Source organism: Amblyomma americanum, chromosome 1, assembly GCF_052857255.1.
Source record: "Amblyomma americanum isolate KBUSLIRL-KWMA chromosome 1, ASM5285725v1, whole genome shotgun sequence".
Classification (NCBI taxonomy): domain Eukaryota; kingdom Metazoa; phylum Arthropoda; class Arachnida; order Ixodida; family Ixodidae; genus Amblyomma; species Amblyomma americanum.
The window spans coordinates 272,641,149-272,663,947 of record NC_135497.1 but is presented as its reverse complement, the minus strand read 5'-3'; the positions used below and the strand labels follow the sequence as shown (position 1 = coordinate 272,663,947).

Below are 22,799 nucleotides of genomic sequence, written 5' to 3'. Positions count from 1 at the left end.
TTTTTCTTTCCCCACCGCAAGTGTTGCTATGGTTCCAGATTAGAAACGACAAGGATCGAATCGTCATCACGAGGGAACAAAAAGCGCGTCCCTGTTCAGCACGTGGCCTTAAACACGTGTTGAGGCGCATGCCATTTTCCCGGCTCCCAATATACGCGCCGCACAATCATCGCGTCAGTAATGCAAAGCGCCGCGTTGTCTCGCTCCGTACGTAGAATGCGGCTGCCCGAAAAGCGACCCCTGGGCGGCGCAGGCGGCAGCCGCCGGCGTCCGCAGCCCCGCCAGCGTGGATCGGCTCCGTGAACCCGGAAGCCGCTGCGATCGACCTCCCGCCGAGGACACGGCCCGAGAAATGTTGATTTCTCGGCGAGCGATGAACTAGAGCCACGGATTACGCAAAGGGCATACGCGCTCCCGTGCGCGGAGAGGAGGAGGAGGAGGAGGAGAGGGGCGGCCAGTCGGCCGGCTGCGTGGAGGAGATGCACCGCCCGCCGCACTGGGACGATTTGGCCGCCCGTTCTGCCGCTGGGCCGCCGCCGAAACTTCGGGGAAACCCCTGCCCTGCATACGCGTCCTCCGGGGCTCATCTGTCGAGCGGCGGCCGTTACGCAGTCTGTGCCGAAACAATCGATGCCCGTTTGCGCGGGAGGGACGATAACCCAGATATGATCGCGATGTGGAAGACGAGACACCGTTCCGTGGTGTTCCGGCGGAATTGTCTTCGGTGCAACGGGCGATTGTTTCGAATGCCTCTTTACTGCGTCGCCGAACGGAATGTTAGCGCCGTTCTCCCCGCCATCTCTTGGGCCGGAATGGTCTCGCATGCGGTACGCGAGGCTCGACAATCGTGCGGCGTTATGGTGATCTGGCGAAGCGGGGTTTTGTACGGAGGCGCTGATGATCTCAAGTTGATTTGCATGAAGGCGCGTTCCCCCTCGCGTGCCTTGTTTTTCTCTTTGGTGGCGCCTGCGAGGAAGGGTTCATGCGAGGTGGTTAGTGATATGGCAGAAGCTTTCGACAAGGATCTCAGAACGTACTTGCAGTAGATCTTTCAAGAAGTACGAAGGTACATTGCAGGCGACGAGTGCGGATGGACTGCTTGGTATTCGCTTTTTAAAGTTCACAAAGCGCGAGAAAGGACGCGGTCCTGCAGAATGCGTAGCCACCTTGATCAGCTGACGTCGTCGTCTTCGGTGCGTTTAGAATTATCAGGGCACGCTGCACTGCGCAGCTAAGTGCGCCTCGGAACTACGGATAACGCGCTTTATTCTGGATTTGTTTTCGACAACATAACACACCGTCGATTGTTTTTACCGTACGAATCTCTCACTGGCCGTTGCCAGTATATTATTCGGGACGTTGAAGGCGCTTCCGCCCTTTGAGCCGTTCAGCGGACTGGTGCAGTGGTGCCGGCACTGCGTGCGGACCGCACTCTGTGTCGCCCCAGTAAGGACATTTTTCCCCCTCCTCTCTCTCCTCGTACTGACGCGATCCCTGCGTGCCCTGAGCAGCAGATAGAGCATCTCTCGTGCGCCGCTTGGTTGCGCCCGAAGGCCAGCCGTCTTGCATCGCTGGAAGGGAGCCGGGACAAGAGAGAAATAACATCCCGATTCCCACGCGGAATAAGCAGGGCGCGCGTTCCTGATCTGCATGCCTCGGAAGACCGCGTCGACATCGTGGCCGGCGCCACTGTTTCCGCCCTCGGAGAAACGGTGCGCTCTTCTTGGCAAATAGGCGCGCTGTTCTGCGCCTGCTCGCAACCTGCGCGGAAGGTCGGAATGGACCCGCGGCGGAGGAGTTTGGGGTGCATGGAAAGCTTTGACGCGCCCTTAAGCGTGTGTACCCGTCGACACGAGGCTGCCATGTCTTCAGGATTCCGCTCAGAGCTCAGTCACGACGGCTGTCAACGCAAAGGAATACCCTCGCAGTGCCCGCAATGAGCTTTAACGTCGTGTGGCAGCAAATGCGCGCTGGAAATAGTACGTACCTCTCGAGGTTCGTGTTACTTCTAGAAGTATTGCAGAATCATACACCACGGGAGATTCACTGCCGACGAGAACACGTGGCAGTCAAGGCGCAAGGATGCATTTTCCCGTGGGAATTTGAAAGATGAGAATGGGTGAAGCGCCCTTGGTTGTACTTTACCTCTTCTTTTTTCTTATGGGCGTAAATAAATTCGTCAGCGGCGTCTTTGTGGAGTAAAGAAAGTGCAGGTTTTGTGTGGCGGTGCCACAGGTTTCGTGGATTCGCCACGGGATTCTTCACTTACTGTGAGTTTCGTGTCTAACCGTTGAGCGCGCCCAACAGATTCACCGAAACGGCCGCTAGTCGGTCTGAACAGTGGTAGGTGTGGATGTTGTAAATAGAGTTGTTTCTGTCTTGGATCACGTATCAATTTATCTGGAGGTAACCAACAGTATGGCTATGGCATTTGAACATTGGCTGCTCTTTGCGTTACTTAGTTTTAATCAGCCACCCTGCACTCAAGAAAACGTGACTACTGTCGATGCGCAACGCAGGACTGCATACAGAAAAGGTAATTATTACATGTATAATATACGTAAGCGAAAAAACTGGGACAGCAGGCTCCAGTCTATACTACACCACAAAAAAGTTTTCCGCGTATTTGAATCAATTAAATCTTGTATGTTATGCATTGATGGTCTGTGGCTGTGGGAAAAAGTATTCAATGCCGAACTATAGAAGCTGCACATACAGTCAACCGCAATCACTAGAAAACTGCTTGTAGTAATTTGAATATTTAACCGTACGTATACGACCGCTCTCCAGGTGGATATGACCCTTAAAGCATCACTTCCGGTATCTGCTTAACAAGATGGATTCTTGCTTCACCAACTGCAAAGGTGAATCAGGTAGCAAAAAAAAAAACAAGCATACAAGCCAGTAAAACAACAAACATGCATTTGCAAGCCCATTAAGGGATAGCGAACTGCTTCCACGAAATGTACTGTTACGTAGCTTTTGGTGTTTTCCGCCATCAGCTTTTTTTCGTATTCAAGCACCAGTGCGAATGACCAAATATAACTCGCAGCCTGTTATTTATAACCCTTGAAGCACTGTCAGTATTAAAGGATTTCCCCTGACAAGATATCACACCGGTTGTGTTTTACCAGTATTTATTAGACAGAAACAAAACCCATTTTTACGTGCCCTGTCTCCCTGCAGCGAGATCAGCTTTTAGGACCAGCAAGAATTCCACGCGGATAATTAAATATATCTTATTATAAAATCTTGGATTCCGCAGACGGTGTGGCCTCCTGGCATTCTGGCCGATCGATGGTTGAACGTAGCGCGGAGCCTCCCTCGGCCTATTGCAGCACTGCCACCTCTCTGCCCCCTTGGACATGCCGTTGTCGTTTGCCGCAGCTTTCCTCTCCGCCTGTCTCTGGTAGCAGCACGCAGTGTCCGCATTGTTCCGCTCGAAGCTTCCTGGACCTCCTCTTTTCCGTCGCTCGGGCTCCTCGTGTATGTGGGCCAATTTCCTCCGTTCCGCCAGCAGCCACGCACTTCCTCGAGGCGGCGCTCAGGAAAGGTCGCCTCCTGCCACCCCCTTTGCTCCCCCCTTTTCCATGTCCCCCCCCCCGATCCCCGCCGCCGTTTTGTTTTGCCATAGGCCCGTGGGGATTCACCGGTGCCGCCGTGAGATTGGCCTTGGTGGGTGGTGCCTGCAGGGGCTGCCCTGATAAGGATTGCGTCACACCGTTGCGCAGCCGGCCTGTTCGCCCCCCCCCCCCCCCCTCTTTTTTTGCAGACTCTTTAGGTTTTCTTTTCCCCCCGTGCCAGCTGTTGCTGGAGGCTATGACGTGAAGCATGATGGGAGTGATTTCTTGTAGCGCAAACCATAATCTCGAACAAACAAACAAACAAACAAACAAACAAACAAACAAACAAACAAACAAACAAACAAACGAACGAACGAACGAACGATCAAACAAACAAACAAACAAACAAACAAACAAACAAACAAACAAACAAACAAACATAAAAATGAAGCGGAGTAAATTGCATTTTGATTACTAAGCAGCCACTTTATTACGGTAGCCAAATCTACTGCACGCTCCCTATCATTGTGTCGCGCAAGAGGACTGTTCTGGCCACAGTTAAAAACACTTTTACGAGGAAATAGTGGTGAAGGGGTGAGATGCAAGAGCTAAAGCATCTTGGATTATCAAGTTGTGCTAGTGCCCACTGCGATCTGTCTCCTGCAATGTGATCCTGCGGCTCATTCCAGTCGCAGGACGTGAAGACAACAGCATTCGACCACGGTCGGCCGATTGGGCAACCTGCTCTTGAATTTCTACACTTGTCATCTGTTGCAGGAAATGTGTGCTTATATGACGCATGCCGATGTATACCTAACGCGAGTCAGCATGCACACGGTTTAAGATATTCCAGGAAACCTCAGGTATTTAATGACTCGTGGGTGCATGCGTATGTGTGCTCGCCTTTCGAAGGCGAGATAATGGGCTTCAGCAAATTCAGGGAAATAAGAAGCGTTCTTGGGTTATGGCAGTCGTGACATGGCGCGTGCAGGTATACATGATACGTGATGTAACAAACTGCGTAAAGTCGCAGTGAGAGCGCGCGGCGGCTTGGCCTTGTAACAAAACAATGTCCGGTCTGGTTGAGCTGCTCGACCACTCCACTTCGGTAGAACTTTGGCGGAGTGTCCATGGTACTCGGTGCGGTATTCGGTATGCGCCGTCCGCGCAAGTGCTGAGCTACTCCGGGCACAACGATATCTCGAAGAGTCGGCGTTGCGAGCTCATGTTAACGGGTAAGCTCAAGAGAGAATGATGGTTTATGGGGGTGTAACGTCCCAAAGCGACTCAGGCTATGAGGGATGCCGTAGGGAAGGGCTCCGGAAATCGCACTGGCATCGCACGGTACACGGGCCCCTAGAATTTCGCCTTTGTCGAAATGCGGCCGGGATCAAAACCGCGTCCTTCAGGCCAGCAGCCACCGCGGCTGCCACGAGAGAATGAGTACGAGGAGGTTACTGAGGATAGGAAAGACGCTGGTTGCTATCGCAGTCTCGGTGGATACCTGCACCGCGGAAAGTGGAGGTAGTGAAAGAAAGATTAGAAGTACGCTTTCCAGGTTCGCGACGCTTGGTTATAGGGCCACAGAAAGGGGTGTTTGAGCTTGGCTTTAAATGCTTGCACTATGTAGAGTGCAGGCCACCGAGCGCCCATGCCGTGTACGAGACGTCAAAGGCAAGCGGGAAATTTACAATACATTTTTAAAAAATCCCGCTTTCGCACCTCGCGGCGACGCGCGGTGCCGGGCTTTCGCACGAAAACCTGGCAGGCGACGTCACGTCTTGCAAATGACGTCAGCAGCCGGGGGGTTATCATTGGTTCACAGCGCCAAATTCTTTCAGACGTCACGCGCTACCGCGGCCACTCCGCGCGCGCCGCAGCCGGCGGAGGTAGGGGAGGGGCCGAGTGAGTGGGGCCGGCGGAGGAGCACCGCCGTTTTGGCGTGCGATAGGAGAGGGCAAGGCGAGAAGACGCGGAAGTTCAAATTTTGTCTTTTTAAATAGCAACCATAAATCAGTGGCGTTAGATGTACTACTGCAAAAGACAAATGATTGAAAGTAGTTAACTAATTTCTGTGTGATTTTGAGTGTAGTTGCCGTGTTAAAAAAATGAACTTTTCGTGGCTTTTCATAGGAGTATGCAGTCAAATGCAATCAGCTCGGGCAACCGCAGTATCGTGGTTGCTTATGCCCGGAAGTGTGGAAACAGAATTCACCAAGGAGCTTGAGTTTGAGAACAAAAGATTGAAGTTATTAGAAGCGCCACCAAACCGTCGAGTGGGAGCATCTACGAACTGGAATAAATAATATGCAGTGATGACCGCAGCGGTGGCGAAATGTTTGAGCACCCGCCTCGCATGCGGGAGGTGCGGGGTTCGATCCCCAGTGCCACCGGGTACCCACCGGTGATACGATGGGTTCCCCCCCCCCCCCCCCCCCCCCCCCCCTGTTGCTCGGCTTCTTTAGGGTGAAATGCTTGGGAAATGGGTCTTTGACCACACCTTGAGTAGAAGAAACAACCTTGTGCCATGGCGCTCTTTGGCCACAGATGCCATTGTGCCATAAAAATCCATCATCATCATCATCATCATCCATATGCAGTGATGAGGTCGCTAAAAGCCAGAGATAAAGAACTCAGCTGTGATGAAAATACTGGCAGTTTATTAACCCAGCGAACATCGGGCATGTTAAAGCCCCCCCTAGCAAGAAGTAATCAGTTGTCACTTTATCTAAAATATTAGAAAGGAAAGTAAATGGATGACTGGTTCTATCACTAGGCGGACGGTAAAATACTCCTGTCGGAAGGTGTTCCCTATTTTGAAGCACAAATTTTCAGTTCTAACCAAAGCAGTTCTGCATTTCACAGAACAGCGAAACTGAAACTATAGTAATTTACTTTTTTGTCGTGTTTTTCTCGCCATTATGAAAGCCAGAATAGAAATAGCACTGTGGCTGCAAAGGGGCTGAGATGCGCGTCGCTCGGCTAAAGTGCACGGCTTCATTCTGCAGAGTGACAGTGGACCATCAGTTGTCCTTCAGCAGTCTTTGTTGAGCTCACATTGTAGTTGCACAAGCCAGACTGCAACGTTGAAAACTAGTGTGGGAAGTTTTGCTGAAGGCCATGTCATTCGTGCCAGATACAAAACAAGCTGGCATATAATCTGTGAATTTCCAAAGCATTCTCAAATGTTGCTATGAATGCAAAAAAGTGGGTGTCTTTGTATTGCATGAAAGTCTAAACATGGCATCCTCATTAATATAAGCATAATGAGATGTGGGGGCCAGTAGACTGGATTACAGGTAGAGGAAATGCAAGAACCATTTTGGAGGGTTTACATGGTGATGGCTCCTGGCTAAGGCTGAGAAAGAATACTTCGTATAGTCAGAGAAAAAGGATACGATGACCATATTGCCTGGTCATCTCGAGCAAACACTAACATCTAAAGCAGAATTTGTAAAATTGGATTTTCAGTATGAGAGCTACGATCTTGCATTATTAAATGAAATTAAAAATAAACAATTTAAATACGTTACAGGCATAATGCGTATGTTCACTGATACAACTTTAAAGCAACATATGAGTTATTTTCGCTGACCAGTAAAATCAAGAATGACTGATTGTAAAGGTGACCAGTTCCCAAAGTAGCAAGCGAAAGTGAGCATTGCTAACAGTTAACAGATGCTCGTTCCACTTAAAATATGCTGAATTTTGGAATGTGCTGTTAGTTGCTGCCTCTCATCATCTCCAGCAAAGCATACCTATTTACCTGCCAGTTTGGTTTTCAAGGAAAGAAATTAACTGAGGCATCGATATGTATCAATCTTGGAAAATACCAAGTTCAAGTTAGGCCAAATAACGCCGAAGAAAAACAGAAAAGCAGTGATGGCTTTTGTCTTTACTGGCATCTCTTTGCTGCAAGTTGAAGTTGACAGCCTTTGGGTTTAAGATGAACCGACAGTCCAGTTAACACTATCCTGAATATATAAAACTCACATGCATAAACATGCACACGTAGCATTCTCACTGAGCCACATTATGAAGTCTGTGTGTTGCTTAGCTAAAGAGACGATAACAGACAAGCACCAAGTAAAGACTGAGACAGATGGACATAATGCATGCTTAGCTTTGCAGTGCACGAGTTAAGGCTTGCTAGGTCTAGCTTGTGCACAGCGTAGCGTCCGACGCAACTGTTATGTAAATCTGCCCTAGTATTCCTTGAAATAGATTAGAAGGAAAGTTCTCGTTGAATACATTATGCATGAGAGAGCATTGTATTGGTTTGCCGAGAAGAGCAAATGACTAAGCTCTTTATTATACCTCAACAGTCCTAAATGACAATACTTGAGTGGTGAGCTTTGACATGAAGTGCCAAGTAGGAGCTTGGTGAGTTCATAATTTACTAATAAGGGAGCATTTACTCATTCGCATCCAGATGCAGCCATATGGCTGCCTTGAAAGTTTTGTAGCTGCACTTTGGTGGATGTAATGAGTAATTACTCCATTGTTACGAATCATCTCCATCTTAAAGGATTCCCTTAAAACACTGGACCAACACTGTTCCCACTTCGAGCTCACCCTACCGAATGGCAGCCGTCCCTGTTCGCTCAGTTACTAGAATGACTGCTCTGGTGAGGCAGTGGTGCCAGGTTAGAACCCAAGACTAAGAAGAATTTACTTTCAACAAAGAAGTTTGTGGAACCTGTACAGCTTTCCTTTCTAGCCGTATGGCTGCCATTAGGTGGATGCTAATCAGTCATTACTCCCTTATTAAAAATCTTCTCTTGCTTGGGGCATTTACCTAAATAAGTGAACCAACACCGTCATTTACTGCATGGATTTCTGCAGTGACCAGCTTAAAGGACAAGAGGTTAGTAAGGCTTGTGAGGTGGAAGACCATTCCAGCCTTTCGTGGCAAAACAAAATCTTGAAATGCAGTTGCATGAGTTAACTGAGGCACAACAGTGCTTGTGCAGCTTGTGCAGAAGGAACCATGAGTTGAAACAGATTAGCTGGTAATGCAACGGTAAAGAGTAAAAAACCTGCAGTTTCTTTATGAGATGAAGAAATTTGAAGATTCACCTTTAGTGCTGTGACACTGGAGCTTCAGTAATATTCTGAAAGAATAAAACAAGTGGCTTAGGTCTGAATTCATCCCAGGATTCATGCGAAGTTAGATTTGTGCCATTAGAATAGCCAAGCTGATGCCGCACAGGGGTTTTGAAAGCAAGCAACTTCGAAGACAGTGATGCTAAGGACATGTTATGGTGTAAATATTGTAGGTTGTGGGTGGGTGTATAAGGATTAACAGGTGAGGCCATGTTACATTGTGATCCATATTAATGGCCGAGTATTTGAACTAGTATACAGTGAATATACCTTTCTGGCAAGGCCTTATAAGCAGACAAAATATAAGTTTGCTGACAGTAAAAAAAAAATATTAGTGTTGTTTTCGAGACTTAAAACACTGGTATTGATTGCGAGATTCCCTTAAAACACTGGACCAACACTGTCATTGTCAAAGCTGTCAATGAAGGCTTGTGATTAAACACTGAAGGGAAGGTCATAATGTGTGATAAAAAGCTGAGGCCCAAGGGCAATGCCTTGAGGGATGCCCGAGATTACAGGAAAAAAAAGCAGGATCCACAAGAATTAGTAAGGGAAATCAGCCGATGGCTGGCTGTTAAAGCTTGCATCCAGTTTAGAGCTACTTGAGAAAATCAGCCTTACATAAATAAGGGATCTTATCGCATGCTTTTTCAAATCCAAGAAAAAGGGCTTTGACGGGGATGTTGCAGCCAAGGTGCAAGTGCATGTCGTGAAGAACGAGAACAAGTTGGTTATTGCAGCAATGCTTTCTAAATGCTTGCCGATTTGGATGCAACAAATTAATGAGCCAAAGCAATCTGGCAGGGCAAGAGTACGAAATGTGTTTTAGGATTTGCAGCACATGCCTGTGCCACAAATAGGGCCATAGGTGCTGGGTGATGACTGGCAAGACACATGCAGGGGCCAAGCTATGACGAGGCGGGAAACGATCTTCACAGCATGCACTATATATATGTACGCACTGCTTCCTGTCCTGTTGTTGCCTTCTGAAAGTTTCACAGAGCTTGATCCGAGTGTACTGTCGGGTGAACTGGTGGCAACTTGGCATGTCGAAGCTGTGCGAAGGGACGAGGACGGCAGAGCAAGAATTGCTACCCTGTGCAGTGGTGTTGTTTCTCCCAGGGCTCATTTTGCAAACTGATATTTAAAAGTGGTGTCACGTAAAGCCAACCATTATTCTTAAACCACCAAACTGTTGTGCAATACAACACATCCTTATAATCAGCTTTTATACTTTGCAAAGACAGATGTACTTGTTGAGTTACATAGTTAAATAATACAGATTAATTGCTTGTGTCATCATCAGAACAAAAAAAATTGACCATAATTTCATGTATGCAAACGTGCCTGGTATAGGCCCCAGTAATATGGACTCAAATTATGGACAGTTTAAATTTTCTGGGGACAAAACTTTTTCAGTGCACTAACACCTCATTAACATTTGCATTTCCAGCCTTTCACGGTACCACAAGTTCTTTTTTTCATTCTTAATCACGCACCGTATGTCACAGCAGCAGCACGCATATTTTATTGATTCCCCGCTTTGCATTGGTGCCAAGTTCTGTTCCTGAAACCGGAGCACTGAATTTTTCTTTTCAGTGTAAAAAGTTAGCATTGTGGGCTGTGGAAAGGCACCCGTGAGGTTATAATGTAAGCAGGTGGCTCTGTTCTTTTATTTTTAAGGAGCTTAATTCATTTGGTGCAATGAGCATTCTGCACCAGGTTGTGAGTCACCTTGCCCCGGCAAGGATTTGGCACCAGAAAGAGAAATGCTTTGGCAACCAGAAAGTTGCCAGCCTTATCGAACCAGCCATCCACTTCAAGTTGCGTGCCCACGTGCCCGGACCACCACCTTCACTGCCTCATTTTTCTTGCGAATGCCACAGACTGGAATGGCCTTTACCACGAAATCGCTGCTACTACCTGCTCATCTTCGTTTTCGCAACTTGTATCTGACCATTTTTTCAATTATTGTTTTCCATGATCTCTACTGTATGTATAAGAGCCCACTCCTTATGTAATGCCTCTATGGGGGACTTTTAAGGTAATAAACTGAATTGAAACTTGCTGATCAGAGTGGGCAGAGTGAAAACACGGAGAGCCCGTTGTCGCATGTATTCTTGCCGCATTAATGTGCAGAGTGCAAAGACAGTTAAAACTTTAGATTTGAATAGATAAGTAAAACACTGCCTGAATCATATCCCTTTCTCACACACTGGAATTGCCATCATACTGCTTGCTGCTTTGTATGCACAGAATTTTATGTTAACCCGTGAACTGCCAGGCGCACCGACTCCTCCTGCTCACACACTTTCTGGTTGCCAAAGCCCTTCTCTTTCTGGTGTCAAAAATAATTTCGGGGCAAGGCGACTCACATCCTGGTGCAGATTACTCATTCACAAAATGAATTAAGCTCCTTAAAAACAAAATAACATAGCCACCTGCTTACATTATAACCTCACAGTTGCCTTTCCACAGCCCTCAATGCTAACTTTTTACACCGAAAAGAAAAACGCAATGCTCCGGTTTCAGGCATGCACAGCGGTCAGGAACAGAACTTGGCGCTGGTGCAAAGCGGGGAATCTGTGAATACAAGCAGCAACAACCATTTCAATCAATCCATGGAGTAAGGGAATGGGTTAAAATTAAATATGGTCTCTGCCTCGACAAATCAACGGTTCCATCGATACTACAGGACTTTCAGAAACGGATAAATGTCAGCATTGCAAAGCCAAATTAAGCATCATGCGACAGTGCTCAGTACATTTCAAAGAATTGAAATAACAAATAAGCCTTTTTATGGTAGCTTGGGAACGTGTGCAGGAATGGAGCTGTCGTGACCACACAAATGTGAGTGTGTGTGCCAGGAAACCTAGCCAATCACTGAGCAAGGCGCCAATATGCATCTATATGTGAGCAAATAAATTTTTGCACATGTAAATCAAGGAGGATTAAGAAAATCTGGGAAGCGTTCTGCACTGCTGACACAGCTGATTGTAGGCCCCCCCCCCCCCCCCCCCATCGCTGTCACTCAGGAGGCAAGCAATCATGTTCATAGCATGCAGTCACAGGCAAATAAAGGTAGCAGGTGGACGTGCGCATGTGCATTGATGACATCTCCTTCTCAAGGCTTCGAGAATGTCTCATTAAACAAACTGGTGCAGCTGACCCTGGGAGCGTTGCTAAACAAACACTCAACACCAGTGAAGCCGAGTTTGCGAGCAGCTCTGGAAAAATAGCATTGCAAACATTTGATCCGGTTTCATGCCCCTGATCTCCCATTTGAAAGGGACCACGATTAAAATCATCAGTAGCAAACACGGGATCATTAAATTGGTGCAGTTTCATAGCCAAGAGGTACATCAGAAGAAAGCATGTCATGATGCATTTCAAGATCACTGCATTTTTGTAATTACAATGGAATCCCAGATTCCACCGCAATTTCATATTTCAAAGCATTTGTCTAATACTGACTTAACACCGCTATGCAAGAAAAAGAAAAAAGTAATCAGTAAGGTTTTCTGAATTTTTTTTAATCACAACTTGTTATACACAACTTGCTCTGTGGACAAGTTTTGATCAGAAACCAAAATGTTCATATTAAAGTGGCACGACTGTATATGCGTTGCTTGCAGTAAGAAGCATAAGCTGCTGCCACACTTGTTTTTTTGCGTAACATAAGTCAAATGCTCACGAAAAGCAGACACACGAGTTGGCTTGTGTTAAGGTTTGGTACACTGTGAACTGGCTATGCTTTAACTGCAGCAGTGATTCTTGTTTGTAATCTCGTGATGGCATGTTGTCACAACCTAAACCGAAAACTACTCCTCTGGCTCAGCCCACCATCATGCAGAGAAAATTGTGTTCAGTCACCCATTCACGAAAATATTTATTGCAGACATCCGCATTGTAGGCAGACAATTTAAAAAAGTGACGCTCCCGAAGCCTCTCCTCTTTCTCTCCCCTCCCTTTCTACCTCCTTTCCTTTTCTTCTTTTCGGAACACTCTCCGATAGCACCGGCTGGGGGGCGGAAATAAATGGAGAGGCGCCACTGCCCAAAAGAGGGAAGGAGAAGAAAAGGAGGTAGAAGAGGAGAGAAGGAGGAGAGGTGAGGAGAATTAAGGTAAGCCAGCAAGGACTAAGTCAGCCGCGGCTTTCATCTGAAGCAACAAAGCGTCGACGTCTCAGCAAGGGGGGGGGGGGGGGGTCAGGTGCAGTACAACACTGAAGCTTTTTCACGAAAGCTTCAGGTGCAAAACAAGGTCTTGTCAAGTGCACAGATGACACATCACATCTTTAGCACAGACAAGCAATTGCAGAACAAAGAAACCTCACATTGTACCAAGAATAAAGGTCAAATGAGCACCACGTGACGAAAAACAGCACAACCAATCACGCAGACCGTTTACTAATGGATTGGATCGGGCCAACATTTAGGCCTGTCGCTATGCTGCAGCCCCTGGTAGGAGTATGACATCTATTGCAGCATATAGTAAGAGTTCAGTCGGTTTAATTTTCATTGGAGGCTTCATTCCTCGGTTACCTCGGTGGAATGCTGGAGGGGAAAGGGGCATTAATTATGAGCAATGGCGAGTTTTCAATAGAGGCTTCATGCCTTGGTTGCCTCGGTGGAATGCTGGAGGGGAAATGGGCATTAATTATGAGCAATGGCGAGTTTTCAATAGAGGCTTCATGCCTTGGTTACCTCGGTGGAATGCTGGAGGGGAAATGGGCATTAATTATGAGCACTGGCGAGTTTTCAATAGAGGCTTCATGCCTTGGTTGCCTCGGTGGAATGTTGGAGGGGAAATGGACATTAATTATGAGCACTGGCGAGTTTTCAATAGAGGCTTCATGCCTTGGTTGCCTCGGTGGAATGCTGGAGGGAAAATGGGCATTAATTATGAGCACTGGCGAGTTTTCAATAGAGGCTTCATGCCTTAGTTGCCTCGGTGGAATGCTGGAGGGGAAATGGGCATTAATTATGAGCAATGGCGAGTTTTCAATAGAGGCTTCATGCCTTGGTTACCTCGGTGGAATGCTGGAGGGGAAATGGGCATTAATTATGAGCAATGTCGAGTTTTCAATAGAGGCTTCATGCCTTGGTTGCCTCGGTGGAATGCTGGAGGGGAAATGGGCATTAATTATGAGCACTGGCGAGTTTTCAATAGAGGCTTCATGCCTTGGTTGCCTCGGTGGAATGCTGGAGGGGAAATGGGCATTAAGTATGAGCACTGGCGAGTTTTCAATAGAGGCTTCATGCCTTGGTTGCCTCGGTGGAATGCTGGAGGGGAAATGGGCATTAATTATAAGCAATGGCGAGTTTTCAATAGAGGTTTCATGCCTTGGTTGCCTCGGTGGAATGTTGGAGGGGAAATGGACATTAATTATGAGCACTGGCGAGTTTTCAATAGAGGCTTCATGCCTTGGTTGCCTCGGTGGAATGCTGGAGGGGAAATGGGCATTAATTATGAGCACTGGCGAGTTTTCAATAGAGGCTTCATGCCTTGGTTGCCTCGGTGGAATGTTGGAGGGGAAATGGACATTAATTATGAGCACTGGCGAGTTTTCAATAGAGGCTTCATGCCTTGGTTGCCTCGGTGGAATGCTGGAGGGGAAATGGGCATTAATTATGAGCACTGGCGAGTTTTCAATAGAGGCTTCATGCCTTGGTTGCCTCGGTGGAATGCTGGAGGGGAAATGGGCATTAATTATGAGCAATGGCGAGTTTTCAATAGAGGCTTCATGCCTTGGTTGCCTCGGTGGAATGCTGGAGGGGAAATGGGTATTAATTATGAGCACTGGCGAGTTTTCAATAGAGGCTTCACGCCTTGGTTGCCTCGGTGGAATGCTGGAGGGGAAATGGGCATTAATTATGAGCAATGGCGAGTTTTCAATAGAGGCTTCATGCCTTGGTTGCCTCGGTGGAATGCTGGAGGGGAAATGGGCATTAATTATGAGCACTGGCGAGTTTTCAATAGAGGCTTCATGCCTTGGTTGCCTCGGTGGAATGCTGGAGGGGAAATGGGCATTAATTATGAGCACTGGCGAGTTTTCAATAGAGGCTTCATGCCTTGGTTGCCTCGGTGGAATGCTGGAGGGGAAATGGGCATTAATTATGAGCACTGGCGAGTTTTCAATAGAGGCTTCATGCCTTGGTTGCCTCGGTGGAATGCTGGAGGGGAAATGGGCATTAATTATGAGCAATGGCGAGTTTTCAATAGAGGTTTCATGCCTTGGTTGCCTCGGTGGAATGTTGGAGGGGAAATGGACATTAATTATGAGCACTGGCGAGTTTTCAATAGAGGCTTCATGCCTTGGTTGCCTCGGTGGAATGCTGGAGGGGAAATGGGCATTAATTATGAGCACTGGCGAGGTTTTCAATAGAGGCTTCATGCCTTGGTTGCCTCGGTGGAATGCTGGAGGGGAAATGGACATTAATTATGAGCACTGGCGAGTTTTCAATAGAGGCTTCATGCCTTGGTTGCCTCGGTGGAATGCTGGAGGGGAAATGGGCATTAATTATGAGCACTGGCGAGTTTTCAATAGAGGCTTCATGCCTTGGTTGCCTCTGTGGAATGCTGGAGGGGAAATGGGCATTAATTATGAGCACTGGCGAGTTTTCAATAGAGGCTTCATGCCTTGGTTGCCTCGGTGGAATGCTGGAGGGGAAATGGGCATTAATTATGAGCAATGGTGCCAGAAAGCCATGCAATTTGTTTAATTTAGTTTCTTTCATATCAGCATCATATTCAAGTGATCTCAATAGATTAATACGGGCATTAATCTAATTGCTGGTAGAAATGTGGTCGGGTGAAATTTGACATTTGCAAAATAGAATTTCTTTGAATTTTTTTGTCTGAGGTAAAACATGATATGTATGCCATGTTCTAAGTTCACATCCCCAAAGGAATATTCACGGATACCCCTCGGACATCTGCCAGCCATCCGATTATGGTAAAATCTTTAAAGAGGGTTGGGTAACATCAGCAGCTATCGTTGGCTGTGCAAGGATCTCGAGGCTCCCATCGACCCAAAATAAAGACCTCAGCCTTCTTCTCAGGTGTAAGAATGTGGCTGAGGTAGTCTTAAAAATCAAGCAGACCAGGAGGTAAAAAAATTTAGTTTCTTGAGAAATCCTGTTTCTCAAAAAAAAAAAGCTAACAACGCACGGCATATCAACAGTTACATTATCTCCTAAAAGCAGTGTAGGATGAAAAGTAATGTATTCGTTATAAAATTGAGTAAAGTAGTTTTTCCTTTGTTTTTCGAGTTTCACACCAGAGAATAAAATATGGTTAACCGTAAGTTCACCTCTGCATTCTTTGCAAACAGGTTTATCTTGTTTTGTCAGTAGGAAATTTTGTGTGAGGTGTGTGTGTCCTATATACGAAGACGGCAGATAAACTTCCCTGAAACGTTACTGGTGGGTGCAGGACTTCATTCACCTAAAACTGGCTTCACCTTGTGCTGTTTGTTATTTATTTCAATGTTCCACGTGGACTGCAATTTCTTTCTTATGCTACGATGAACTAAATTAATATAATCTTTAAATGGTGATTTGCTTGCCACGAGCTTGAGCAGCACAGAAGTCTGCTCTTTCGTTGCCTTTGATTCCGAGATGACTCGGTACCTAGCAGAGTTTTATGTTTTGTCCTTGAGCTGTGGCTCTTACTATGTTTTGTATGATATCACCAAGTATAGGAGTGATTGCATTTCTTGGGTGAAGAGCAGTATTAAACTGAAGGAGTTTGTGTAAATAATTCTGTTTGAGAGGTTCTTGTTTACTATTTGTTCAGTCCATCGCTACACAGACTGCGTAACATTTGGCAGTGAAGATTGACGCGCACTATGGAAGCCTTACTATTTGATTGAGCATTCTAGATGAACACTTTGAACTATTTGGTGAAATATGTGTTCAGGTAGTGAACGGATATTTAGAATGTATGAACAAGTGAGCATCGTTCTTCTTGTTGTGTTGGGTTTTATGGCGCATGAGCATCTAAGGCTATCATGCGCCAAGCTCAAGGTGTATGAAAATTGTTTTTGCTGAATTCTGCAAACGTGAAAAACTCAGTGGAGTACAGGCCTAAAAACTTTAGTTCGTACTTATTGGTAATGATAAAAAAAACTTTAAAAATGGCTATTAGTAAAAGCTTTGAAGTGAGTCGGGTAACCTCAGCAACCATCCTTGGCCTGGCAAGGATCTCGAGGCTACTAATCCATCAAAAATAAAAAACCTCAGCCCTGTTCTCAGAATGAGAAGGTGAGCATTGTTCTTCTGTCTGCTAGGGATGGTTCATTTTTTTCTACATAAAGGCTATTTATGGGAGATGTCCTGTATGCTCCGGTTGAAAGACGAAGAACTAAGTTGTGAAATCGGTACAGTCGTTTCAAGTATGACGGTCTGGCTGAATCATAGACCACGGACCTATAATCTAAACGGGAGTGCACTAGAGAGCGATAAGCGATAAATCTGCAAAAGGCAAGTTCTATCGAAACCCCAGCGTATTCGTGAAAGTACCTTGAGTACGTTCAGGGTTCGAGATGCTTTCTTCTTTAAGTTGCTTATGTGAGGTATGAATGTGAGCTTTTTATCAAAAGTTATGCCCAGCAACTTGTTTTCCTGTTTTACGGGTAACACAACGTCATTCAGGTGTAGGGTAGGGTCGCTCTGTAATCCTCATTTGAGCAAGAAAAGCACAGTCACTGATTTTTGTGGAGAAAATTTGAATCCATTTCTATCTGCCCAGTTAGCCATTGATAGTCATTTGTATCTGTCTCTCACATGTTGATACGCTGGAGGACGTACATACATGCAATTTGCAGGTTGTCTACGCATACTGAATACATAATCGACTGGGGGATTATTTTTGCTATTGAGTTCATTTTTACTATGAAAAGTGTAGTACTCAAAACACCCCCCCGAGGTACACCGTTCTCCTGGATGAAATTCACTGATAGGGTAGCACCTAGACGTACTTGGAATGAATGGTCTGCTAGAAAATCCCTCAAACAGTTTAGCATCCTGCCCCGGATGCCTAGATCTGCTAGGTCGCGGAGTATACCAAACCTCCAAGTGGTGTATGCTTTCTGCATGTCAAAGAAGACCGCAAGACAATGCTTTTTATGTATGAATGCATCCTGCACTGTGTTTTCCAGACGGACAGTATGATCTTTAGTGGAGCATGCTTTTTTGAAACCGCACTGATGTATGTCGAGAAGATGACGAGATTCAAGAAAAAAATGTTAGTCGGATGTTCACCACACTTTCAAATGATTTTTAGGCAGCTGGTGAGTGCAATTGGTCTGTAGCTACCAGGACTTGATGATGATTTGCCAGGCTTAAAGAAAGGTACTATGATGGCTTTCTTCCATGCGTCAGGTATTTTCCCTGCAATCCAGATTTTGTTTAAGAATTTTAGGAGTGCCTCAACGGCGGCCTCAGAGAGATGTGCAAGCATGGCGTAGTTTATATTATCTGGGCCTGCTGCTGTCTGTTTGCCTGCAGATAGTACTCTGTTTAGTTCCTGTATCGTAATTTTTCTGTTATATTCTTCATTCATGCCTGCTGCTGTGGGATGTTTTTGTTTTTCTGCTGTAGTTTTGTATTTTTGAAAAGTGTCTGTGTAGTTGGAAGAACTGGAAACAGCAGCGAAGTGGTCACCTAATATGTTTGCCTGTTATTCTAATGCTGTTTGTGTACCAGGAGTGGACAGAAGTGGAAAAGTGTAAGGAGAACAGTCGCAGCTGAATTTCCGGACCTCTTCCAACAATTTCTTGGACGGTAGTGAACTATTTAGTGTAGATACATATTTCTTCCAGGATGTTTTTTCGGCAATTCTTCGAATACGACGCGCACTGGCCCTGGCCGTTTTAAATAATAACAGGTTCTCCGCTGTGGGTACCTTCGAAATATTCCCCATGCTTTGTTTTGTTCTTTTTTTGCCAGTCTGCACTCCTGTGCCTACCAAACCTTGTGATTTTTTCTGATTTGTCCTGATGTTTGCGGGAGCGCTATCATTGCAGAAGAAATTATACAGGTGGTAAATTTTTCATTTATTTCATCTATGCTAAGTCTATCATCGAATTCTTTGTGTAATGTGGCATTTTCGGTAAACACCGACCAGTCAGCTAGCTGGAGTTTCCAGAAAGCGCTGGGGTCATGTTGGAATGATTTGGATTGAGGATGATGATTTTAAAACTGTGGGCAAGTGGTCAGTTCCTCTAGTATCATTTAAAACATCCCAAATAAAATCATTAAAAACTGACGGTAATACGAAAGTTAAATCAAGGCAGCTCATTTTTCCCGAGCTGGGACAGCAATATGTCTTTGTCCTGTGTTCATTAGGCATATGTTATTTGGTAGTATAAGATCTTCAATTATTTGGCCTCTGGTGTCTGTGTGCTCACTGCCCCAAAAAGGGGGGGGGGAGGAAAGGTGTGCATTAACACCCCCAACTACTACATATGGTTCATGCAATTGTTGGAGCAAGCTTTCCAAATTGCGGATAGTAACTGACGTGTGGTGGTATATATACAGAGCATATTGTGATCGTTTTGTGTGTAACTACACTGACTGCTACAGCTTCAAGGTTTGTTTCAATGATATTTCTCGTGCAGGGACACCACTTTGAGTTATGATTGCGACGCCACCTGACAGCCTGTTTGCTTGTTGTCTGTCTCGTCCGAAAATTTGGTATTTTATCAAGATATTTGTGTGTTTTCGCCGTAGCTTTGTCTCCTGAAGACACAAAGCTATAGGCGACATTGATTTTAAGTATGTCTGTAATGTCTGTGTAGTTTCTCATCATCCCTCTACAGTTCCATTGAACCAGAACTGCCATTTTTTTTGTGTGGTGGGGGAAGGTTAGTTTTCAGGAGGCATTATTTTGGGCTTTCCTTTTTTTCCAAGAGAGTTACGCCACCCCTCCAACACAACTTTGCTGGAGGTTCTATTCATCGCCTCCTTGGAGGCGCTGGAATCCTGTGAAGGCACAGGCGTACGAGCGGTAGGCCTCTCCCTGTTGGAAGATACCTTGTGGGCCCCCAACTTGGAGGTCGACAAGCCCTCTTTCGGAGTTGGCGGGGCAGCTTCCGCTGCTTCCGTCAGGGGGTGGATTGCCCTGCCGCAGTCCCATTTGATGAGGCCTGGGCAGGTGCTGAAAACCGGTGTGGTGCACCACCCCATCGCACCGCATCGGCGAAGTTTTTATTAGGAGCGAGGAAAAACTTGTTGGTTGTGACGCATCGTCTTGCTTCCTTGGAGGTGATGTTTTAATTTGTTTTCTATTTTCCATTGTGAACATGAGCATGAGTAGGCTCGGTGATCCCCGCCACAGTTCGTACAGAGAGGTGGAGCAGTGCATTTGTCAGAGACATGATCGACTGAGGAGCATTTTGCGCATCTTTCTTGACCACAGCAGCTCTGCGAGCCATGGCCAAATCGTTGGCACCTGAAGCAGCGGCGGGGGTTGGGGATATATGTTCGAACTGATATTTTTGTGTAACCTACGTCTATTGAGTCAGACAGTGTGCAGGAGGCAAAGGGGAGAACTAGGTGCTTAGTAGGGAGTTCCTTGTTTTCTTTTTGGATTTTTATTCTGTGAACATTTGTTACATTCTGTTCCTTTAGCCCTTCTAATATTTCTTCCTCTGTCAGGTAGATGAGGTCATTGTCTGATATTACGCCACGCACAGTATTAAGGGGCCTGTGAAGTGTTACAGTGACTGGGGTTTCTCCAAACGCGGTAATGTTTGAGAGTTTGGGCAGTTGGGCTTTATCACGTATCTCAAGTAACAAGTCACCACTGGCTAACTTCGTCGCCTTGTAGCCAGGGCCCGATATTTCTGTGAGTGTCTTTTCAACGAGAAAAGGAGAAATGATTCGAGCTGTTTTTTCTTTTGATTCGCTGTGCGCTATGTGAAATTTGGCAAGAGGTTCTTTCTTTTTGTTCAGAAATTGTGCTGTCACTTCGGTTCGTCTTTATTTAAGAGCATGGCGATCATTTTGTGGGAGGGGGGGGGAAGAGCCATAAAATGTGTTTGTTGTTCGGTCGCGGGGCCAGCCGCCCACCATGAAGCCCAACAAGGGGATGGGACAGGAACATGGAAACAAGTCCTGCCCACGCCAGCTGTACACCGCCGCTATAACACAATCTGAAGTAACTCAGGGTAGTTACTCGCACAGGGTTAACCCTCACCGCCAGGAAGAAAGAAAAAGTAATTAAGAGAGGAGACGACAGGAAAGTTATGAGAAAGGGATAGGAAAGGGAAAGATGGAGGAGTGGACAGGAAAAGGCGATTGCCGATTTCCCCCAGTCGGGTCAGGCCGGAGGTGCCGTCTACATGAAGCTGGAGCCAAAGTAGTGTGGTGCCTCCGCCGAGGGGTCTTAAAGGTACAAACGCTCGGCATCGGTTCAACCACCAGGATCCCTTTTTCCCCGCCCCGGACACGGTGATGCCACGCACGGCGAAGCGCGGGTTCTCGGGTCCGTGGTGATGCACTGTTCACCATCATCCCCCTGCGGGGATGTTCCTGCGGATGCTCGGGAACCCGTGGTGTCGCCACTCACCAACGCCTGCAAGCTGCAGACGCCCTCCTGTGGGGACATCGTTCTTCTCTCTATAAGTAATGGGTCATTCGTTTCTACATACAGACTGTATACGGGCGACATCCTGTATACACCAGTGGAAATACGCACACCTAAATTATGTACCGGATCCGGTCGTTTAAGATGCGATGGTCTCGCTGAGCCATGAACTATACAGCCATAATCTAAGGTAGAGTGTATTACAGAGCGATAAATGTGTAGAAGACATGTCCTATCGGAACCCCAGTGTTTTCGGGAAAGTGCTTTGAGTATATACTGTTCAAGGATCGGGAGGCTTTCTTTTTGAGAGAATTGATGCTAGGTAATAATAATAATAATAATAATAATAATAATAATAATAATAATAATAATAATAATAATAATAATAATAATTGGTTTTGGGGGAAAGAAAATGGCGCAGTATCTGTCTCATATATCGATGGACACCTGAACCGCGCCGTAAGGGAAGGTATAAAGGAGGGAGTGAAAGAAGTAAGGAAGAAGAGGTGCCGTAGTGGAGGGCTCCGGAATAATTTCGACCACCTGGGGATCTTTAACGTGCACTGACATCGCACAGCACACGGGCGCCTTAGCGTTTTTCCTCCATAAAAACGCAGCCGCCGCGGTCGGGTTCGAACCCGGGAACTCCGGATCAGTAGTCGAGCGCCCTAACCACTGAGCCACCGCGGCGGGGATGCTAGGTAAGAATGTCAGTTTTTTGTCAAAAATAATGCCTAGAAAATTTGTCATTTTTTTTACAGGTAGTTCGGTGTTGTTTAGATTTAAGGTGGGGTTGGGTTGTAGGCCTCGTCTCAGTGAGAACAGGACACTCACTGTTTTCTGTGTGGAGAAGCGGAGACCATTTTTGTCTGCCCATGTCTGTAGTTTGCTCATTGTCAACTGTATTTGTCTCTCGCATGTTGCAACGCTGGAAGACATGCCGGCTATTTGCAGATCATCGACATAGACAGTACATAATGGATTTCGGAATTATTTTATTAATAAATTAATCTTTACAACAAAGAGAGTTAGCTTAAAATACACCTCTGAGGAACCCCGTTCTCTTGAACGAAGTTCCTGGAAAGGAATGATCCCAGGTGTACTCGAAATGAGCGGTTCGACAGGAAGTCATTTAGGCAGTTTAACATCCTGCCGTGGATGCCAAGTTCAGCAAGATCGCGAAGAATCCCAAACCCCCATGTTACAATGTATTGTACGCCTTCTGTAGGTCAAAAAACACCACAAGGCAGTCTTGTTTGTGTATAAAAGCTTCACGGACAGTATTTTCAAGGCAAACTAGGTGATCTGTAGTGGAGCGTCCTTTTTTTAATACTGCACTGATGGCTGTCAAGAAATTCAAAGGATTGAATGACAAAAGTTAATCTTATAGTTAGGGCACTTTCACTTACAAAGGATTTTGCTAGGCAACTGGTAAGGGCTATGGGTATATAACTGCTAAGGGAGGTTGGTGGCTTTCCAGGTTTGAGAAAAGGTACAATAATGGCTTTCTTCCAAACCTCAGGTATTCTCCCAAGT

At 46.2% G+C, this 22,799-nt stretch overlaps 1 protein-coding gene across 2 annotated transcripts in view; it reads left to right on the top strand.

Moving 5' to 3' along the window:
• LOC144115085 (uncharacterized) overlaps positions 1-22,799 on the top strand; it is a 120,184-nt gene that overhangs the window by 70,061 nt on the left and 27,324 nt on the right. The window lies entirely within an intron of this gene.